The 20,859-nt window shown below is 43.7% G+C and overlaps 8 non-coding genes and 1 pseudogene across 8 annotated transcripts; 1 reads left to right on the forward strand and 8 right to left on the reverse strand.

Annotated features, from left to right (window-relative positions):
* The first annotated feature begins 508 nt into the window (after positions 1-508).
* On the forward strand, positions 509-672 carry LOC138413135 (U1 spliceosomal RNA). Its single transcript, XR_011245471.1, has one exon. It is a non-coding gene; the product is annotated as a U1 spliceosomal RNA (small nuclear RNA).
* Positions 673-1,379: 707 nt separating this feature from the next.
* LOC138412584 (U2 spliceosomal RNA) lies at positions 1,380-1,570 on the reverse strand. The gene has a single exon (XR_011244922.1). It is a non-coding gene; the product is annotated as a U2 spliceosomal RNA (small nuclear RNA).
* Positions 1,571-6,786: 5,216 nt separating this feature from the next.
* On the reverse strand, positions 6,787-6,899 carry LOC138412993 (U5 spliceosomal RNA). Its single transcript, XR_011245329.1, has one exon. It is a non-coding gene; the product is annotated as a U5 spliceosomal RNA (small nuclear RNA).
* Positions 6,900-7,508: 609 nt separating this feature from the next.
* Positions 7,509-7,685, reverse strand: LOC138412574 (U2 spliceosomal RNA; annotated as a pseudogene).
* Positions 7,686-13,385: 5,700 nt separating this feature from the next.
* Positions 13,386-13,498, reverse strand: LOC138412779 (U5 spliceosomal RNA). The gene has a single exon (XR_011245114.1). It is a non-coding gene; the product is annotated as a U5 spliceosomal RNA (small nuclear RNA).
* Positions 13,499-14,109: 611 nt separating this feature from the next.
* On the reverse strand, positions 14,110-14,301 carry LOC138413184 (U2 spliceosomal RNA). The gene has a single exon (XR_011245520.1). It is a non-coding gene; the product is annotated as a U2 spliceosomal RNA (small nuclear RNA).
* A 177-nt stretch (positions 14,302-14,478) lies between these two features.
* On the reverse strand, positions 14,479-14,595 carry LOC138412955 (U5 spliceosomal RNA). The gene has a single exon (XR_011245290.1). It is a non-coding gene; the product is annotated as a U5 spliceosomal RNA (small nuclear RNA).
* A 611-nt stretch (positions 14,596-15,206) lies between these two features.
* Positions 15,207-15,391, reverse strand: LOC138412569 (U2 spliceosomal RNA). The gene has a single exon (XR_011244919.1). It is a non-coding gene; the product is annotated as a U2 spliceosomal RNA (small nuclear RNA).
* Positions 15,392-20,581: 5,190 nt separating this feature from the next.
* On the reverse strand, positions 20,582-20,694 carry LOC138412781 (U5 spliceosomal RNA). Its single transcript, XR_011245116.1, has one exon. It is a non-coding gene; the product is annotated as a U5 spliceosomal RNA (small nuclear RNA).
* Positions 20,695-20,859: the final 165 nt, after the last annotated feature.

The raw sequence follows: 20,859 nt of genomic DNA on the forward strand, positions 1-20,859 counted from the left end.
GCCACCAAGCTTCTCACCAAGTCTCCCAGAAGGTCTTGTGTGAAAACAAGTTTTCATGCTTGACAAAGGCTGAGACGTGTTCTCTCCTCCCCCGAGTTGGCTGTTTTGATCAGTCACGTATGCTAGAAAAACTTGTACTGCCTGCATTCTTGTTTTCCAGAATTCATAGCAGTTGGTGTCTCAGAGACAAAGGCATTGTGTCATCTGGCTTTTGCTGTGATTTCTCAGAGACGGCCAGAGGTTACCCGCTGGCTTTTCAGGAAGTTTTACTCTGTTTTGGCAAGGGGAATAAAAGGACGGGAGCCAAGAAATGTGATAAATTAATTTATATGTCATTTCACAGCCTAGTCATTTCACAGCAGTGTTTGCTTCACTTCAACAAATCCTGTATCAAAGGAGGACGAGGCGTTACCGAAGGCTTTTGGGCTCTGTGAATATGCATTGCAGGCACCGTGAGCCAAACAACTGTGTCTCAGAGCTAGGGCCCTGTCTCCGGTGTTCCCAACTCATACTTACCTGGCAGGGGAGATACCATGATCAAGAAGGTGGTTCACCCAGGGCGAGGCCCAGCCATTGTACTTCGGTTGTGCTGACCCCTGCGAATTCCCCAAATGTGGGAATCTCGACTGCATAATTTCTGGTAGTGGGGGACTGCGTCCGCGCTCTCCCCTGATCATTATGTTCAATTACAAGAAATGCCGGCAAAAATGTATAGCTCTAGTTTTTACGGCATGTTTTGTACTCCCAAAGCCACGCATTCACTGATGCCACTGGCATGTGGTGGTTGTTGGAGTGGCATTATAGCCTCTCGGTGACAGTCACCACCTTCACGGTAGGCCTCTCTTTGCTTTCCTATCCCAGTATGCAACATTCCCAACCCTCTGCCAATCAAAAGTAGACATCTTTATTTCCTCCTGCCCTGGCTAATGTGGTTGGCTTTTGAGCCTGTCTTAGCAATACATCCCTGAACTGCATACATTTGGTCCTAAAGGCTGCCACCAAGCTTCTCACCAAGTCTCCCAGAAGGTCTTGTGTGAAAACAAGTTTTCATGCTTGACAAAGGCTTCCAACTCAATTTGGAATCCAGTTCAAGCTCATTGGGATCCCACTGAGAGCCGTGGATGGTCAGGCACAGACGTGTAGTAGACATCTACTGCAGCCATATCAATCCGTAAGGAATTGGGAACCCCTGATCAGAGTTTCTGGATTGTTCTTCAATCAAGACTTAAGGCAAAAGGAGACTGTGCTTATGACGTTGTATCCCTTACACACTGGCTCTCTCTCTCTGCCGGACCATTACCTTCATTTCCTTCACCCGCTGTGAATTGACTTTTGAAACAGGACAATTGTTTGAGTGCTTGGTTTTCTACAAGGTAAGAACAGAGTGCACCGTTCCCAGCGGCACTGCAATGCTAGGTCGATGCGTGGAGTGAAAGGAGCAAGCTCCAAATTTCAGCCCCTCGTGCTAAAAATCGGCTTAATATGTAGTCCTCTTATAGAGGACATGTCAGATATTAAACTGATAATAACAGATTTTTATTTATTTATTTTTTTTTTTTGGAAAAAGTATACTTTATTTCACTGATGATCAGTACAATACTTTATAGTACAAACATCAACAGCACTCCACAACTTGACAATGCCGGAATCCAACAGAAAAAAACAAAAACAATAAATGAATAGAGTTACATAAAAGGAACTACAATACGATAAGGAACAACTCTTTCTTGACTAATCAGTCTTCTATGTGAAGAAGAATGGCAGTCTACAGGTTTTCAAAAATAATTTTCCATCGATCTTTAATTGAGTTGATGCCCCATTTGTTCGCCTCCAATTTAAGTTTTCTCCGCATTGTCTCTTCAATGCTTTGTGTAGTGTTTTCTATTGACCACTTTTCTGTCTCATTTATGATACTACATCTTACTTCCCATAACTTAGCCTTCACAACTGATGCAAGTTCTAAGGCTTTGCACACATTTTTTCCCCCCTGTAACTTAAAATCCATGTACAGAACTTTTGCCCAAGTCACATCTTTGAGAAAACCAAATCTTTGGCCTAATTTCTTCCACAATTGTTTTGCAAAAGGACATTCAAATAGTACATTTTCTACCGTTTCTACCCCATTGCATCCATCTCTTGGGCATATCTTGTTTAAGGTTAGATTGTGATTAAATAGCGTGTTCCTCACTGCTAATTTCCTATGAAGCACCAACCAATTAAAATCTCTAAATCTGTTTTCTAGGCTTTTGCATTGGGTTCCTCTCCAAACGTCACTAGGAACAGCTAAACCATCTTTAGGGTCGGACTTAGCAATCAACATTGTATACAGCTTTTTGTGATCGACTGCTAAATCTCTATTCCAACACTCCTTGTATTTCTTTGCCCAGCTTACAATTTTTTTATAATAGTCAGGAATGACCTCTGCTTTGGGAAATCTGTTGTCCCATTTCACCACTAGCGGTCTCAGATGGATGGCAAGCCAGAAATTGATCAATGGTTGACATTTGTGTTCAGGTGGATGTAACATTATTTGACATATATTTGAAAAAAATAAAACTTTGAACTTCAAACCTAAATTGGGCATGTCCCTGCCACATCTTTCGATCGGCTGATACATTGTCGCTCTTTTAATGTATTCATACCCTCCCCATATAAAATGAAACAGAGCTTTTTGCAATTTTAAACAAACTAAAGCAGGCATGGGGAAAACGTAGGCCACATGAAGTAATGTCGGCAATAAATCAGATTTGATAACCAAAACCTTACCACTAATGGTCAGCCTTCTTAATTTCCACATATTTAGTTTTGTCAGTACTTTTCGCAATTTTGTCTCCAAATTAGTTTCTCCATCATTTTTATTTCCAAAGGATATGCCCAGTAAGGTCATTGGCCCGGCACACAGAGAGAGCCCTAAAGGGTTATCAACTCTGTCCTTCCACTTTCCCAGGTATTTAATCTGGGATTTTCCTGTATTGATTTTAGAACCAGAAGCACTTGAGAACATGTCGATGACCCGCATAGCTTCCCGCAGACAGAAATCATCTGTTAAGTACAGTACAATGTCATCCGCATACTGGGATATGGTCAAGGATTCACCACCAGGCAGATGTATGCCCTTGATATTAACATTTTTTCTGATTGCATATGCGAGAATTTCAATAAATAGCACATACAAAGGGGCTGATGCAGGACACCCCTGTCTGACCCCTCTTGTTTGCTTGAAGAACTCACCAAGGTTGCCATTAACATTAACTCTGCTTCCAACTTCTGTGTATAGGATCCTCACCCAACTCCTGAATCTAACACCGAAGCCAAAGTTTTCTAATATCCTAAACAGAAACTCGTGGTCAACTCTGTCAAAGGCTTTTTCCTGGTCAAGACTGAGGACAATTAGTGGTATATTTCTGTCCTGAGCATAAGATAATATATCTCTATGCATTTGTAAATTCCAGTTCAATTGCCTGCCAGGTACTGCACATGTCTGATCTGAGCTGATGACAGAAGGTAGAACAGAGACCAAACGGTTTGTCAAAACCTTACTAAAAATCTCATAATCTGTACACAGCATTGTGAGAGGCCTGTAATTTGATATTTTGTTGGCATCTCCTTTTTTAAACAGAAGGGATATCACCCCTTTTCTCATGGATTCCCCCATAATCCCAGATGTACATATGTAAGTGAACAACTCTAGCAGCTGTGGCCCAACATCTTCCCAAAATGTTATATAAAACTCTTTTGTGAGCCCATCTATGCCTGGCACCTTGCCATTTTTCAAAGACGAGGTTGCCCTCAGGATTTCTTCTAAAGTAAAATCTTTATCTAACTCTGTTCTCAGATCTTCAGGAATGAATTTGTCTATATTATCTAACAATTTTGTGCCTTTCTTATAGTCAACCTTTTCTGCCCTAAAAAAGTTAGAAAAATGTTGAGAGGTGACTTCAACAAGACCATCAGGATCTTTAATCTCCTCACCTTTATCATTTAAAACAGAAACTATACTCCTCCTCTTCCCCTGTGCTTTAGACTGTCTAAAGAAGTAGGGAGAACACTTTTCGTCACCCTCCCACTTCTCTCTAAGACACCGGAATTTATAGGCCTCTGCTCTTTTGTGAAAAAATAATCTCTGTTTAGTTTGTCATTGTTTCAGCAAGTCCTCCTCGATTTGTCCACCTGCATTTCTTTGTTCCATTAATTTATTTATTGATGTTTGCACTTGGTAGTATAATTTAAATTCGTCTTTCCTTGATTCTTTTGAATAATTCTGTATGTAGTATGTGATACGCAGCTTCGTACTTTCCCACCATTCACAGACATTATCATAAAATACTTTCATATGAATGCACTCTTTTAGGAAACACTTAAAAGATACCCTAAACTGCTGGACCTCTAGAATATTGTTGTTTAATTTCCAGTACCCTTTACCACTTTGGATCGTCTTTGGGGTTAGTTTTACTGAGAGCATGTTGTGATCAGTGTAAAACACTGGTGATACTTTAGCCCCCGTCACCTGAAATTCTGCAGGACAAAATAGGTAGTCTATCCTACTCTTTGCCCCTCTACTATTGGACCATGTGATGCCAGGATCGTCTGGGTTAGCTTTTTTGTATGAGTCCACCAAATTATACTTTGTTACAATATTTGTTAAACTGGCCTCTGCCTTGCTGCCCTCAATTTGGGAGTTGAAGTCTCCTCCAATTACCACATGGCGATTTGTCATGAAAACAGTGTCAAGACTAAGAAAAAGCTCCCTTCTCTCCTTTGGGGAAGCGTGGGCATATATGTTAAGTACTCTTAACCCCATACCCTTCCAGTCAATATCTGTAACCAACACCCTCCCCTGTACCACTGAAAAACTGCCAACAAATTGGACTTCAGTATTCCCACATAGTGTTCCCACCCCAGATGAATGGACACCCCCAATACTCCACCTGGAGTCTCCTTTGGTCCACTCTTTTGAGAAACGATTTACGTCTTCTTCATTCTTCAAGTGGACCTCTTGCAAAAGGCATAAAGAAAATCTGATTGAACATAAATGAGAAAAGACCACTTCCCTTTTGGTCGTGTTCCTCAAACCTCTAACATTTAAGGAAGTTATATGTAACGAGGACATTCTGACTAATGAGGAGTGGGACAAGAAAACAAACAACCCACAAAGGAAGAACAGCCGTTTTTACCCTCATTATTTCTATGGCCAGTCAATTTTTAAACGTCTTCCTGAAGTGTTTCTTCCTCGGGCACCGAGTGCCCTGAATTGGGAGGGTCGCCCTCTGAAGACAATGAGCATTGCTCAGACACAAAATCTTTGTCAGAATTGGTTGTGTGAGGAGTTTGGGACTTCACCAGGACACCCCCGGCTGAGGGCACACCACCACCAGGGTCCGTCACTCCAGTCCGCACTGAAATTTGCCCAGTCTCTCCACCCTCCAGTCCATCAACCCTGGCCGCTGGCTCCGTGTCCTGGTCGCTGTTCATCTGTCGCCCCTCCATCCCCTGTGACTCCTCCAAAACCTCGGACAGAACACCGAATCTGCTGTCCATGTCCAGGGGGGGGGCATGTTTCTCGATCTTCCTTCTTTTCCCCTTGCCTCCCCTGCTTTCCACTGTGGTCCACTCTGTAACAGAAAGGCTCTCCTCCGTGGTGGCAGTCTCCTTCCCCTTCTTCTCCTCTGGGGGCAGTGTTTGTTCAGGTGGAACGACCACACCTGCCTCAGTCTCATTATTACCAAACAGTTTATCAATTTCATCGTTTATTGCTTTCAGGGAGGCGGCTTCAGGATCGTCGAACATCGGTCGCCTATCAATGCTCGCATATGAAGAGCGGACCTCAGGGCAGTGCTTAAATAAATGTCCTTCTGAGCCACAAAGATTGCATTTTTTGGGGCGGTCGCAAGACGCCATTGTGTGTCCTAGACCCTTGCAATTTCTGCATCTCACCTGCGTACAAGATTCTGCCGTGTGTCCAAAGTCTGTGGATTTTCTGCAGTAAAGTGGCTGGCCTGGGTAGTACAGGTGTCCTCTATTGGTGCCAATGGTGAAGGAGGCAGGAGGGTGGTGGAAGCCATCATAACCATCTGGGTTATCCTTCAATCGCACACGGAATTGTCTTTTTCCAGTCCAAACGTCAAGAGAATCCATGATTTCCCTCATGCCCGAAAACACTGTCACATGTTTAGAAAGGAAGTATCTGGTTGCTTCTTCAGTAACCCATGGATTATAAATGTGGACTGTGATAACTCGCTCACCAGTTCGGCAAAGGCTTTTCACCTGGTACTCGTTAAGTGGTCCATCAGCCAAACGATCAGCCAGCCTTGTCGTTTCCTCCATCTTGGAGAGATTGTAGAAGGTAACATCAAAAAACCGGTCAGTTGCATTCCTCTGCAGGCAGAGAAGGTCATCTTTCTTGAGGGACAAAGCTCCAAAAAGAATATTGAGGCCAAAATCTCTCCTCTCCAAAAAAACTTCAGAACTCTTCCATGTGAACCTCAAAGTATTTTTCAGCACGGGTAGTACCTGCTGTGAATCTGTTGTTGACGTCATTATGATAACACTACGCCTGCAATCTCTTCTCTCCTGGCTTGATCTTAGCCAAAAGGCCGAGAGGCGATAACCCCCAAGTGGTGGATGTCCGTGCGGACCTCTTGGCACAAATCTCACGTGTTGTGGTGCCTCGTACGTACGCACGCATAACAATGGCTGCTGCTTATCGCCTCCGCCCAACCTCTCCTTTGTGGACACATGGTTTCTGAAGTTGGACAGCTCTTTGACTTTTCACAATTTCAAAAGGCTCAGCAATACAGCAAAGCCTGCCAAAAATATATTCAACTCATGGATGTTCCTCTCCACGGAAGTCTTTAGTAAAAGGTGAAAGACTTGTGCGCTTTGAAGAGAAACCACAGTCAGCATGGCCCTCTGTTCCTGAGCAGCAGAGGAGGCTCTCGGTGACAGTCACCACCTTCACGGTAGGCCTCTCTTTGCTTTCCTATCCCAGTATGCAACATTCCCAACCCTCTGCCAATCAAAAGTAGACACATCTTTATTTCCTCCTGCCCTGGCTAATGTGGTTGGCTTTTGAGCCTGTCTTAGCAATACATCCCTGAACTGCATACATTTGGTCCTAAATGCTGCCACCAAGCTTCTCACCAAGTCTCCCAGAAGGTCTTGTGTGAAAACAAGTTTTCATGCTTGACAAAGGCTTCCAACTCAATTTGGAATCCAGTTCAAGCTCATTGGGATCCCACTGAGAGCCGTGGATGGTCAGGCACAGACGTATAGTAGACATCTACTGCAGCCATATCAATCCATAAGGAATTGGGAACCCCTGATCAGAGTTTCTGGATTGTTCTTCAATCAAGACTCAAGGCAAAAGGAGACTGTGCTTATGACGTTGTATCCCTTACACACTGGCTCTCTCTCTCTGCCGGACCATTACCTTCATTTCCTTCACCCGCTGTGAATTGACTTTTGAAACAGGACAATTGTTTGAGTGCTTGGTTTTCTACAAGGTAAGAACAGAGTGCACCGTTCCCAGCGGCACTGCAATGCTAGGTCGATGCGTGGAGTGAAAGGAGCAAGCTCCAAATTTCAGCCCCTCGTGCTAAAAATCGGCTTAATATGTAGTCCTCTTATAGAGGACATATCAGATATTAAACTGATAAGAACAGATTTTTTTTCTTTCGAAAAGATTTATTGTTACAGATCACATCAATTTCTCATAACATTTTTATATGTCAACAGTAAGACATTTCACAAATATGTGACTCATTGATACATTTTAGTAGTAAAGTGAAACTGTAAAAACCATGTTTAAAACAATAATAGCAATTTCTTTTGATATTTAAAAAAGGGGGGTGCATAGGTTAAAATCCTATTGAGTAAGAACAGGGTGAGTCCTTATCCATGATAACTCATCCCGCTCCCCCAAACATTTGGTCTCTCGTTACCCTCTCATGGTGCTCAGAGCTCCTCGCCCTCTTGCTCCTTCCCACCTGCCTCACCCGGAGAGCCAGGCCGCTGCTGCTTTGACCTTTTTGTGTGTGGCTCCGACTCCTTCATCCGAATGGGCACAGAGGCGATTCTTCTTTGTGGCTGTGTCCTAGGCCTGCCGCCTGTAGCTCCGGTTACTTTGACCATTGCCATGGCCGTTCGGATCACAGCCACGGGGGGGATCTGCATGTGCCTTCTTACCAGCAAGTTTCTGGAGGTCCAAATGGCGTATTTGATGGCGGCGAGGGTGAGCCACTGCCTTGCAAAGTCATTTTTGTTTTTTACTTGCTGGCTCACCCCATAGAGCACTAGTTGTGCTGTGAGGACCTCCCTTGCTGGCAAGTACGGGAATTTCAAGGAGCCGGCCATTGCCCACTGGTCTACAGCAGCACTGCACTCCCAGAGCAGATGCCTCACCGACTCCGGTGCGCCACAACCAGGTCGGGGGCAGGTTGAGTGCGCTGACATGCCTCGGGAGTGCATAACGGACCTGACTGGGAGGATCTCATGAGCCACCATCCACGACAGGTCCCGGAGTCTGTTTGGGAGAGAGGGATGGTTCACGTTGCGCCAAACTGTTTTGGGCTCACCGAATGCAAGCCCGCGCACTGGACTCATTGGTTCCTGCTCCTGCACAACAGAGATCAGAGATCGATGGTTAGTTAAAATATGCAACTCCTCCTGCTCCAGATTAAAATGTTTTAAAAAGGTTTGGATAAAAACATAGGCTGGTGGTAGGTTAAAAGACACAGGTATTTTAAGATCTGTTGGTAAAATCTTGAGTCTTCTGAGGTAAAATCCGATCCAGAATCGTGTCATCCCTGTTGTCTTTGGATTTCTGAGGGGGTCTGTGGCTTGTGTTATGTGTTCTGCAGTGTATCTGCTTCTTAAAAACAAGAAGAGGTCGGGAACTCCTTTCCCTCCTTTGTCTTTTGGCCTCTTCATCACACATCTCCTCAGTCTCTCCCACTTGGAACCCCACAGGAAGTAAAATATGGCTCGGTCAAGGTCTAAAAACACGTGTCTGGGTGGGATAAAAACAGAACTGATGAGTAAAAGCAAGGGTAAAATCACTGCTTTGATGATTAAAACCTTGCCTTCAAGGGTCAGTCTTCTAAGTCCCCAAAACCCTAGTCTCTGCCTCACTTTCCCTACCAGGTCTGGCCAATTTGTTCTGCCACCTCCCTCCCTGTCAAATTTAATCCCCAGTATTTTTTGGTCAGTCTGGGTCGTCGTCATAGGGAGTCTTGTCATCTCAGTCGCAGTCCATGGTCCGTAGAATTGGGCTTGGGTCTTGCTTCTATTAAGTTTTGACCCAGAGGCCCGTCCATACCAGTCAGTCAGGTCCAGCGTCCGGTTGACAGATAAAAGATCAGTGCATAAAATGTTCACATCGTCCATATATAAAACACATTTTGTCTCAAGTCCCCCACTCCCTGGAATTTTAACCCCATTGATTAGTTGATCCCTTCTCAAGATTTGTGCCAGTGGTTCTATACAGATGACATAGAGGAGGGCAGATAACGGACAACCCTGACGGACACCGCAGTTAATATTGACTGCGTTTGTCAAATGCCCATTAATGACAAAGTTGCTGACAATACCCCGGTACAGCAAGCCCACCCAGCCTATAAACCTTTCCGGGAACCCCATTTTTTGCAGTACCTGAAAAAGGTACTGGTGCGAGACCCGATCGAAAGCTTTCTCAAAATCTAGGTTTAGGACTACTAGCCGGATGTTTCTGTCTCTCGCATAACAGATGGTGTCTCGGATCAGTACGAGGCTGTCAGTGATCTTCCTCCCCGGGATGGCACATGCTTGATCCGGGTGAATCAACTCTTTTAAAAACAATGACATGCGTGAAGCTAAAAGTTTGCTATACAGTTTACAGTCGCAGTTTAAAAGTGTGATAGGTCTCCAGTTCTTCAAGTCAGTCTTGTCTTTGCTTTTATGAAGTAGAGTCACTATCCCTACCCTAAAACTGTCTGGAAGTGTGTCAAGGTGTTCAAAGTCCATAAAAACAGCCAGCAAGTCAGGTGCTAAAAGGTCCCAAAAGGTCAAATAAAATTCTAAAGGAAGTCCATCCTGTCCTGGCGACTTCCTTTTCTTAAAACTCAAGATGCATTTATTTAACTCTAAAATAGTAAAATCTTGGGCTAAAAGCACCTTGTCACTCACTATTTTTTCAACGTTATTTATCACTTCATTCATGGTGTCTTGAAGAACAGGTTTTTCCTTGTACAGGGATGTATAAAACTCCACAACATTTTTGATTTCTTCTGTTGTGTCGACTGTGCAACCATTCTCTTTACATAGTTTTAAAATGCCTCCTCCTTTATTAATAATTTTCTTTAAAAAATATCTTGTGCATTTTTCCCCCTCCTCTATTTCCTGTTCCCTACTCCTTAAAATGACACCCTTGCTTTTTATTTCAGCTAAATTGACATTTCTGTTTTGATTTGCTTCATCTCCTCGTTAAAATCCATCCCTTTTTGGTTGAGTTTAAAATAGCGCTCTAATCTTTTTTGCAGTCCCATCATGCGTCGATTTTCATGAAGTTTCTTTTTCCTACCTGCCTGTTTAAAAAAAGTCTGGGTCTTTCCCTTCACCATTTCCCACCAGTGTGCACGTGTATCGTAGAAGTCTTGAAGGGTCTGCCAATCTCTACACTGCTCCCTGTATTGACTCACTACAGTCTTGTCTTCTAAAAGGGAGCAGTTGAGTTTCCACAGACCACTTCTTGATGTCACACCTGAAGGGAGTGATAGGGTGCAGGATAGCATGAGGTGATCAGAGAAGAAAACTGGAGTTAATCTAGCATAGGTTGTTGGGCAGTCTCGTGTAAAAACATAGTCTATGCGAGAGGCTCTGGTGCCATCACCACTGAACCAGGTGAAGCCCTCCTCTCTGGGATGCATGGTTTTAAAACAGTCCTTGAGTTTAAAATCTGTACAAATGCCCTGCAATAAAACAGATGTTTTATCAACCTTAAAATCATCCCCTGCTCTTTTTCTATCCTTCTTGCTTAAAACACAGTTAAAGTCCCCCCCTACAATTAGTGGATCCCTACCTAGCATGTGGGACTGCAAGTCTTCTAAAAGGTCATACCTGTCGTTCTTATCATTAAAACCATAAATGTTTAACACGTTAAAATGTTGTCCCATAAAAGTCAAATGTGCTAAAAGTGCCTGACCGTCTCTCACCACAGTGCTGCCCTTCACCACCACCTGAGGATTTTTTATTAAAATGGCCACTCCATCATTTTTATTCGAGTTTGAGCCACTCCATATCGAGGTTTGTGGCCACATCTCCTCCCACTGTCTGTATTGCTTTAAAAACGGTATGCCACACTCTTGTATTAAAAACACATCTGACTTAAAAGAATAGATAAAGGATAAAATGCTCTGGGCTCTAACTCTTGATTTCACACTTCTAACATTGATGGTTGAGAAGGTGAGCGCCATGAGTAGAATTAAAATATACAGGTATGACATTGTTTAAAAGGCTTACAATTTAATTAAGACATTTCAAAGTTTGTGCTAGTTAAGCCCTTAAGCAATTTCTTGTGAATGGAGCTCTTCCTTTACTCTTTCAGGTGAAGAGTGTGGGTGTTGAGCTCCAGTCCCCCTTCGGACCCTAGGGGTCAGTCTCTGACGCAATGCTGCATTAAGATTTGAGTTTTTTGGGGTTGATTGCAGAGCTATTGAAAGAAAAGAGATCTCATTTGGGGAATTAGGGGGGAAGACTCTGGGCTCCTCCACAGAAGAACTGTCTGAGAGAGACCCAGCTCTTCCCCTCTTATCTGAAACTGGAGTCTCAGATGAGAATTCCGATGCAAGTCTCTTTTTTTGCTGGGCATTGGGGAGGGGGGCATCCTCACTATTGTCATGTGATTGAACTTCATTACTAGCTCCGCCCTCTGCCTGCATTGCCTCACCTTCCTTGGGACTTTCCAGGGGTGGGGGTTGTGCAGGCCCCTCCTCCTCTCCCACCTCACCTGATGTCTCTCCTCCATTCACAAGATTTGGCGGGAGATTTGAATTTTCCAGCCCAGCCTCTTCAATAAGCTCTCTCACTTCTTCACCTTGTCGACCATTTTGTATCATTACTCTTGTTGCTTTTAGTTTGTTGGCAAAGGATTTTGGGCAATCTCTGAACAGGTGGTTTGACTCACCGTAAAGATTGCACCTCCTGCCATTGGTGCACTCTTCAAAAGTGTGCCCAATTTCTCTGCATTTTCCACAAAACAATTTTTTACATGCCTCTACCAGGTGTCCATGCTCACCACACCTGCGGCAGAGCTTGGGTTGTCCCTGGTAGTGGATATAGCCCCTGTTTTCTCCCAGCACTATCATGGATGGCAGATGTTTCAGGCCTTGGTAGCCTTGGGAGTCCTGCCATTGTTGGATGGGGACTCTCCAAGCACAATTCCAAATGCCATCTTCATCTCTCACTTTGGTAGCCTGGCCTCTTACAGTGCAATATCTTCCCAGCCACACAGAAATGTCCTCTGCATTCACAGTCTCATTGAACATTCTGACAATAACCGTTTTATTGGCATTGTCAGTCAGTTTCTCAACTTTGAAAGCAGAAAACTGGGTTTTAGCATCTTCAAATCTTGTCCAAAATTCTCTTAGTACAAATGCAGACCGAAAGCTAACATCAAAACCTTTGTTAAAAGGGAGGGTCAAAATGCAGTTTAAATCCTCAGCAGTGAAGCCCAAGGCTTTCTGGACAAGCTTCCTAGAGAAGTCAAGTCTTGACATCTCTAGGAGCTTTCCATCTTCTTCATGAAAATAAAAACGGACGCTGTGGTGCCTCCGCATGCCAGCATGGTTGGCCGACATGTTGAAGGCACCACAAGCAAGGTGCTAAAAACAAGTAAAACACAAAAGCTCTAAAACCAATTCAATGTAACAGAAAGCTAGAACAATTAAATAACTTAAAATGTCTTAAAACCAGGGAAGGAAATGAACTAAAAGACACTTACCTTTGTACTGGTTTCTTTCCAAACGAAATCTAGGGGGGTACAGAAATGCGTCAAAAACAAATATTCTCCTAGAGCCAAAGATCAACAGATATAAATGACTTGTAAATCTTTAAAACAAGGAATATATTAAATATCCTCCCAACAGCTGGTTTAAATTTATGCCACGACAGACAAATATTTAACCACCAAAAGGAGGTGATCGCAGTCTAAGCCAAAAGGCCGAGAAGCGATAACCCCCAAGTGGTGGATGTCCGTGCGGAGCTCTTGGCACAAATCTCACGTGTTGTGGTGCCTCGTACGTACGCACGCATAACAATGGCTGCTGCTTATCGCCTCCGCCCAACCTCTCCTTTGTGGACACATGGTTTCTGAAGTTGGACAGCTCTTTGACTTTTCACAATTTCAAAAGGCTCAGCAATACAGCAAAGCCTGCCAAAAATATATTCAACTCATGGATGTTCCTCTCCACGGAAGTCTTTAGTAAAAGGCGAAAGACTTGTGCGCTTTGAAGAGAAACCAGAGTCAGCATGGCCCTCTGTTCCTGAGCAGCAGAGGAGGCTCTCGGTGACAGTCACCACCTTCACGGTAGGCCTCTCTTTGCTTTCCTATCCCAGTATGCAACATTCCCAACCCTCTGCCAATCAAAAGTAGACACATCTTTATTTCCTCCTGCCCTGGCTAATGTGGTTGGCTTTTGAGCCTGTCTTAGCAATACATCCCTGAACTGCATACATTTGGTCCTAAAGGCTGCCACCAAGCTTCTCACCAAGTCTCCCAGAAGGTCTTGTGTGAAAACAAGTTTTCATGCTTGACAAAGGCTTCCAACTCAATTTGGAATCCAGTTCAAGCTCATTGGGATCCCACTGAGAGCCGTGGATGGTCAGGCACAGACGTGTAGTAGACATCTACTGCAGCCATATCAATCCGTAAGGAATTGGGAACCCCTGATCAGAGTTTCTGGATTGTTCTTCAATCAAGACTCAAGGCAAAAGGAGACTGTGCTTATGACGTTGTATCCCTTACACACTGGCTCTCTCTCTCTCTGCCGGACCATTACCTTCATTTCCTTCACCCGCTGTGAATTGACTTTTGAAACAGGACAATTGTTTGAGTGCTTGGTTTTCTACAAGGTAAGAACAGAGTGCACCGTTCCCAGCGGCACTGCAATGCTAGGTCGATGCGTGGAGTGAAAGGAGCAAGCTCCAAATTTCAGCCCCTTGTGCTAAAAATCGGCTTAATATGTAGTCCTCTTATAGAGGACATATCAGATATTAAACTGATAAGAACAGATACTACACTTGATCTTAGCCAAAAGGCCGAGAAGCGATAACCCCCAAGTGGTGGATGTCCGTGCGGAGCTCTTGGCACAAATCTCACGTGTTGTGGTGCCTCGTACGCACGCACGCATAACAATGGCTGCTGCTTATCGCCTCCGCCCAACCTCTCCTTTGTGGACACATGGTTTCTGAAGTTGGACAGCTCTTTGACTTTTCACAATTTCAAAAGGCTGAGCAATACAGCAAAGCCTGCCAAAAATATATTCAACTCATGGATGTTCCTCTCCACGGAAGTCTTTAGTAAAAGGCGAAAGACTTGTGCGCTTTGAAGAGAAACCAGAGTCAGCATGGCCCTCTGTTCCTGAGCAGCAGAGGAGGCTCTCGGTGACAGTCACCACCTTCACGGTAGGCCTCTCTTTGCTTTCCTATCCCAGTATGCAACATTCCCAACCCTCTGCCAATCAAAAGTAGACACATCTTTATTTCCTCCTGCCCTGGCTAATGTGGTTGGCTTTTGAGCCTGTCTTAGCAATACATCCCTGAACTGCATACATTTGGTCCTAAAGGCTGCCACCAAGCTTCTCACCAAGTCTCCCAGAAGGTCTTGTGTGAAAACAAGTTTTCATGCTTGACAAAGGCTTCCAACTCAATTTGGAATCCAGTTCAAGCTCATTGGGATCCCACTGAGAGCCGTGGATGGTCAGGCACAGACGTGTAGTAGACATCTACTGCAGCCATATCAATCCGTAAGGAATTGGGAACCCCTGATCAGAGTTTCTGGATTGTTCTTCAATCAAGACTCAAGGCAAAAGGAGACTGTGCTTATGACGTTGTATCCCTTACACACTGGCTCTCTCTCTCTCTGCCGGACCATTACCTTCATTTCCTTCACCCGCTGTGAATTGACTTTTGAAACAGGACAATTGTTTGAGTGCTTGGTTTTCTACAAGGTAAGAACAGAGTGCACCGTTCCCAGCGGCACTGCAATGCTAGGTCGATGCGTGGAGTGAAAGGAGCAAGCTCCAAATTTCAGCCCCTCGTGCTAAAAATCGGCTTAATATGTAGTCCTCTTATAGAGGACATATCAGATATTAAACTGATAAGAACAGATTTTTTTTTTTTTTTTTTTTGGAAAAAGTATACTTTATTTCACTGATGATCAGTACAATACTTTATAGTACAAACATCAACAGCACTCCACAACTTGACAATGCCGGAATCCAACAGAAAAAAAACCCAAAAACAATAAATGAATAGAGTTACATAAAAGGAACTACAATACGGTAGGGAAAAACTCTTTCTTGACTAATCAGTCTTCTATGTGAAGAGGAATGGCAGTCTACAGGTTTTCAAAAATAATTTTCCATCGATCTTTGATTGAGTTGATGCCCCATTTGTTCGCCTCCAATTTAAGTTTTCTCCGCATTGTCTCTTCAATGCTTTGTGTAGTGTTTTCTATTGACCACTTTTCTGTCCCATTTATGATACTACATCTTACCTCCCATAACTTAGCCTTCACAACTGATGCAAGTTCTAAGGCTTTGCACACATTTTTTCCCCCCTGTAACTTAAAATCCATGTGTAGAACTTTTGCCCAAGTCACATCTTTGAGAAAACCAAATCTTTGGCCTAATTTCTTCCACAATTGTTTTGCAAAGGGACATTCAAATAGTACATGTTCTACCGTTTCTACCCCATTGCATCCATCCCTTGGGCATATCTTGTTTAAGGTTAGATTGTGATTAAATAGCGTGTTCCTCACTGCTAATTTCCTATGAAGCACCAACCAATTAAAATCTCTAAATCTGTTTTCTAGGCTTTTGCATTGGGTTCCTCTCCAAACGTCACTAGGAACGGCTAAACCATCTTTAGGGTCGGACTTAGCAATCAACATTGTATACAGCTTTTTGTGATTGACTGCTAAATCTCTATTCCAACACTCCTTATATTTCTTTGCCCAGTTTACAATTTTTTTATAATAGTCAGGAATGACCTCTGCTTTGGGAAATCCGTTGTCCCATTTCACCACTAGCGGTCTCAGATGGATGGCAAGCCAGAAATTGATCAATGGTTGACATTTGTGTTCAGGTGGATGTAACATTATTTGACATATATTTGAAAAAAATAAAACTTTGAACTTCAAACCTAAATTGGGCATGTCCCTGCCACCTCTTTCGATCGGCTGATACATTGTCGCTCTTTTAATGTATTCATACCCTCCCCATATAAAATGAAACAGGGCTTTTTGCAATTTTAAACAAACTAAAGCAGGCATGGGGAAAACGTAGGCCACATGAAGTAATGTCGGCAATAAATCAGATTTGATAACCAAAACCTTACCACTAATGGTCAGCCTTCTTAATTTCCACATATTTAGTTTTGTCAGTACTTTTCGCAATTTTGTCTCCCAATTAGTTTCTCCATCATTTTTATTTCCAAAGGATATGCCCAGTAAGGTCATTGGCCCGGCACACAGAGAGAGCCCTAAAGGGTTATCAACTCTGTCCTTCCACTTTCCCAGGTATTTAATCTGGGATTTTCCTGTATTGATTTTAGAACCAGAAGCACTTGAGAACATGTCAATGACCCGCATAGCTTCCCGCAGACAGAAATCATCTTTTAAGTACAGTACAGTGTCATCCGCATACTGGGATATGGTCAAGGATTCACCACCAGGCAGATGTATGCCCTTGATATTAACATTTTTTCTGATTGCATATGCGAGAATTTCAATAAATAGCACATACAAAGGGGCTGATGCAGGACACCCCTGTCTGACCCCTCTTGTTTGCTTGAAGAACTCACCAAGGTTGCCATTAACGTTAACTCTGCTTCCAACTTCTGTGTATAGGATCCTCACCCAACTCCTGAATCTAACACCGAAGCCAAAGCTTTCTAATATCCTAAACAGAAACTCGTGGTCAACTCTGTCAAAGGCTTTTTCCTGGTCAAGACTGAGGACAATTAATGGTATATTTCTGTCCTGAGCATAAGATAATATATCTCTATGCATTTGTAAATTCCAGTTCAATTGCCTGCCAGGTACTGCACATGTCTGATCTGAGCTGATGACAAAAGGTAGAACAGAGACCAAACGGTTTGTCAAAACCTTACTAAAAATCTTATAATCTGTACACAGCATTGTGAGAGGCCTGTAATTTGATATTTTGTTGGCATCTCCTTTCTTAAACAGAAGGGATATCACCCCTTTTCTCATGGATTCCCCCATAATCCCTGATGTACATATGTAAGTGAACAACTCTAGCAGCTGTGGCCCAACATCTTCCCAAAATGTTATATAAAACTCTTTTGTGAGCCCATCTATGCCTGGCACCTTGCCATTTTTCAAAGACGAGGTTGCCCTCAGGATTTCTTCTAAAGTAAAGTCTTCATCTAACTCTGTTCTCAGATCTTCAGGAATGAATTTGTCTATATTATCTAACAATGTTGTGCCTTTCTTATAGTCAACCTTTTCTGCCCTAAAAAAGTTAGAAAAATGTTGAGAGGTGACTTCTACAAGACCATCAGGATCTTTAATCTCCTCACCTTTATCATTTAAAACAGAAACTATACTCCTCCTCTTCCCCTGTGCTTTAGACTGTCTAAAGAAGTAGGGAGAACACTTTTCGTCACCCTCCCACTTCTCTCTAAGACACCGGAATTTATAGGCCTCTGCTCTTTTGTGAAAAAATAATCTCTGTTTAGTTTGTAATTGTTTCAGCAAGTCCTCCTCGATTTGTCCACCTGCATTTCTTTGTTCCATTAATTTATTTATTGATTTTTGCACTTGGTAGTATAATTTAAATTCGTCTTTCCTTGATTCTTTTGAATAATTCTGTATGTAGTATGTGATACGCAGCTTCGTACTTTCCCACCATTCACAGACATTATCATAAAATACTTTCATATGAATGCACTCTTTTAGGAAACACTTAAAAGATACCCTAAACTGCTGGACCTCTAGAATATTGTTGTTTAATTTCCAGTACCCTTTACCACTTTGGATCGTCTTTGGGGTTAGTTTTACTGAGAGCATGTTGTGATCAGTGTAAAACACTGGTGATACTTTAGCCCCCGTCACCTGAAATTCTGCTGGACAAAATAAGTAGTCTATCCTACTCTTTGCCCCTCTACTATTGGACCATGTGATGCCAGGATCGTCTGGGTTAGCTTTTTTGTATGAGTCCACCAAATTATACTTTGTTACAATATTTGTTAAACTGGCCTCTGCCTTGCTGCCCTCAATTTGGGAGTTGAAATCTCCTCCAATTACCACATGGCGATTTGTCATGAAAACAGTGTCAAGACTAAGAAAAAGCTCCCTTCTCTCCTTTGGGGAAGCGTGGGCATATATGTTAAGTACTCTTAACCCCATACCCTTCCAGTCAATATCTGTAACCAACACCCTCCCCTGTACCACTGAAAAACTGCCAACAAATTGGACTTCAGTATTCCCACATAGTGTTCCCACCCCATATGAATGGACACCCCCAATACTCCACCTGGAGTCTCCTTTGGTCCACTCTTTTGAGAAACGATTTACGTCTTCTTCATTCTTCAAGTGGACCTCTTGCAAAAGGCATAAAGAAAATCTGATTGTACATAAATGAGAAAAGACCACTTCCCTTTTGGTCGTGTTCCTCAAACCTCTAACATTTAAGGAAGTTATATGTAACGAGGACATTCTGACTAATGAGGAGTGGGACAAGAAAACAAACAACCCACAAAGGAAGAACAGCTGTTTTTACCCTCATTATTTCTATGCCCAGTCAATCTTTAAACGTCTTCCTGAAGTGTTTCTTCCTCGGGCACCGAGTGCCCTGAATTGGGAGGATCGCCCTCTGAAGACAATGAGCATTGCTCAGACACAAAATCTTTGTCAGAATTGGTTGTGTGAGGAGTTTGGGACTTCACCGGGCCACCCCCGGCGGAGGGCACGCCACCACCAGGGTCCGTCACTCCAGTCCGCACTGAAATTTGCCCAGTCTCTCCACCCTCCAGTCCATCAACCCTGTCCGCTGGCTCCGTGTCCTGGTCGCTGTTCATCTGTCGCCCCTCCATCCCCTGTGACTCCTCCAAAACCTCAGACAGAACACCGAATCTGCTGTCCAAGTCCAGGGGGGGGGGGTGTTTCTCGATCTTCCTTCTTTTCCCCCTGCCTCCCCTGCCTGCCACTGTGGTCCACTCTGTAACAGAAAGGCTCTCCTCCGTGGTGGCAGTCCCCTTCCCCTTCTTCTCCTCTGGGGGCAGTGTTTGTTCAGGTGGAACGACTACACCTGCCTCAGTCTCATGTTTATCAATTTCATCGTTTATTGCTTTCAGGGAGGCGGCTTCAGGATCGTCGAACATCGGTCGCCTAACAATGCTCGCATATGAAGAGCGGACCTCAGGGCAGTGCTTAAATAAATGTCCTTCTGAGCCACAAAGATTGCATTTCTTGGGGCGGTCGCAAGTCGCCATTGTGTGTCCTAGACCCTTGCAATTTCTGCATCTCACCTGCGTACAAGATTCTGCCATGTGTCCAAAGTCTGTGCATTTTCTGCAGTAAAGTGGCTGGCCTGGGTAGTACAGGTATCCTCTATTGGTGCCAATGGTGAAGGAGGCAGGAGGGTGGTGGAAGCCATCATAACCATCTGGGTTATCCTTCAATCGCACACGGAATTGTCTTTTTCCAGTCCAAACGTCAAGAGAATCCCTGATTTCCCTCATGCCCGAAATCACTGTCACATGTTTAGAAAGGAAGTATCTGGTTGCTTCTTCAGTAACCCATGGATTATAAATATGGACTGTGATAACTCGCTCACCAGTTCGGCAAAGTCTTTTCACCTGGTACTCGTTAAGTGGTCCATCAGCCAAACGATCAGCCAGCCTTGTCGTTTCCTCCATCTTGGAGAGATTGTAGAAAGTAACATCAAAAAACCGGTCGGTTGCATTCCTCTGCAGGCAGAGAAGGTCATCTTTCTTGAGGGACAAAGCTCCAAAAAGAATATTGAGGCCAAAATCTCTCCTCTCCAAAAAAACTTCAGAACTCTTCCATGTGAACCTCAAAGTATTTTTCAGCACGGGTAGTACCTGCTGTGAATCTGTTGTTGACGTCATTGCAATCTGTTCTCTCCAGGCTTGATCTTAGCCAAAAGGCCGAGAAGCGATAACCCCCAAGTGGTGGATGTCCGTGCGGAGCTCTTGGCACAAATCTCACGTGTTGTGGTGCCTCGTACGTACGCACGCATAACAATGGCTGCTGCTTATCGCCTCCGCCCAACCTCTCCTTTGTGGACACATGGTTTCTGAAGTTGGACAGCTCTTTGACTTTTCACAATTTCAAAAGGCTCAGCAATACAGCAAAGCCTGCCAAAAATATATTCAACTCATGGATGTTCCTCTCCACGGAAGTCTTTAGTAAAAGGCGAAAGACTTGTGCGCTTTGAAGAGAAACCAGAGTCAGCATGGCCCTCTGTTCCTGAGCAGCAGAGGAGGCTCTCGGTGACAGTCACCACCTTCACGGTAGGCCTCCCTTTGCTTTCCTATCCCAGTATGCAACATTCCCAACCCTCTGCCAATCAAAAGTAGACACATCTTTATTTCCTCCTGCCCTGGCTAATGTGGTTG

This window comes from Paralichthys olivaceus, chromosome 12 (genome assembly GCF_024713975.1).
Source record: "Paralichthys olivaceus isolate ysfri-2021 chromosome 12, ASM2471397v2, whole genome shotgun sequence".
NCBI classification, from domain to species: Eukaryota; Metazoa; Chordata; class Actinopteri; order Pleuronectiformes; family Paralichthyidae; genus Paralichthys; species Paralichthys olivaceus.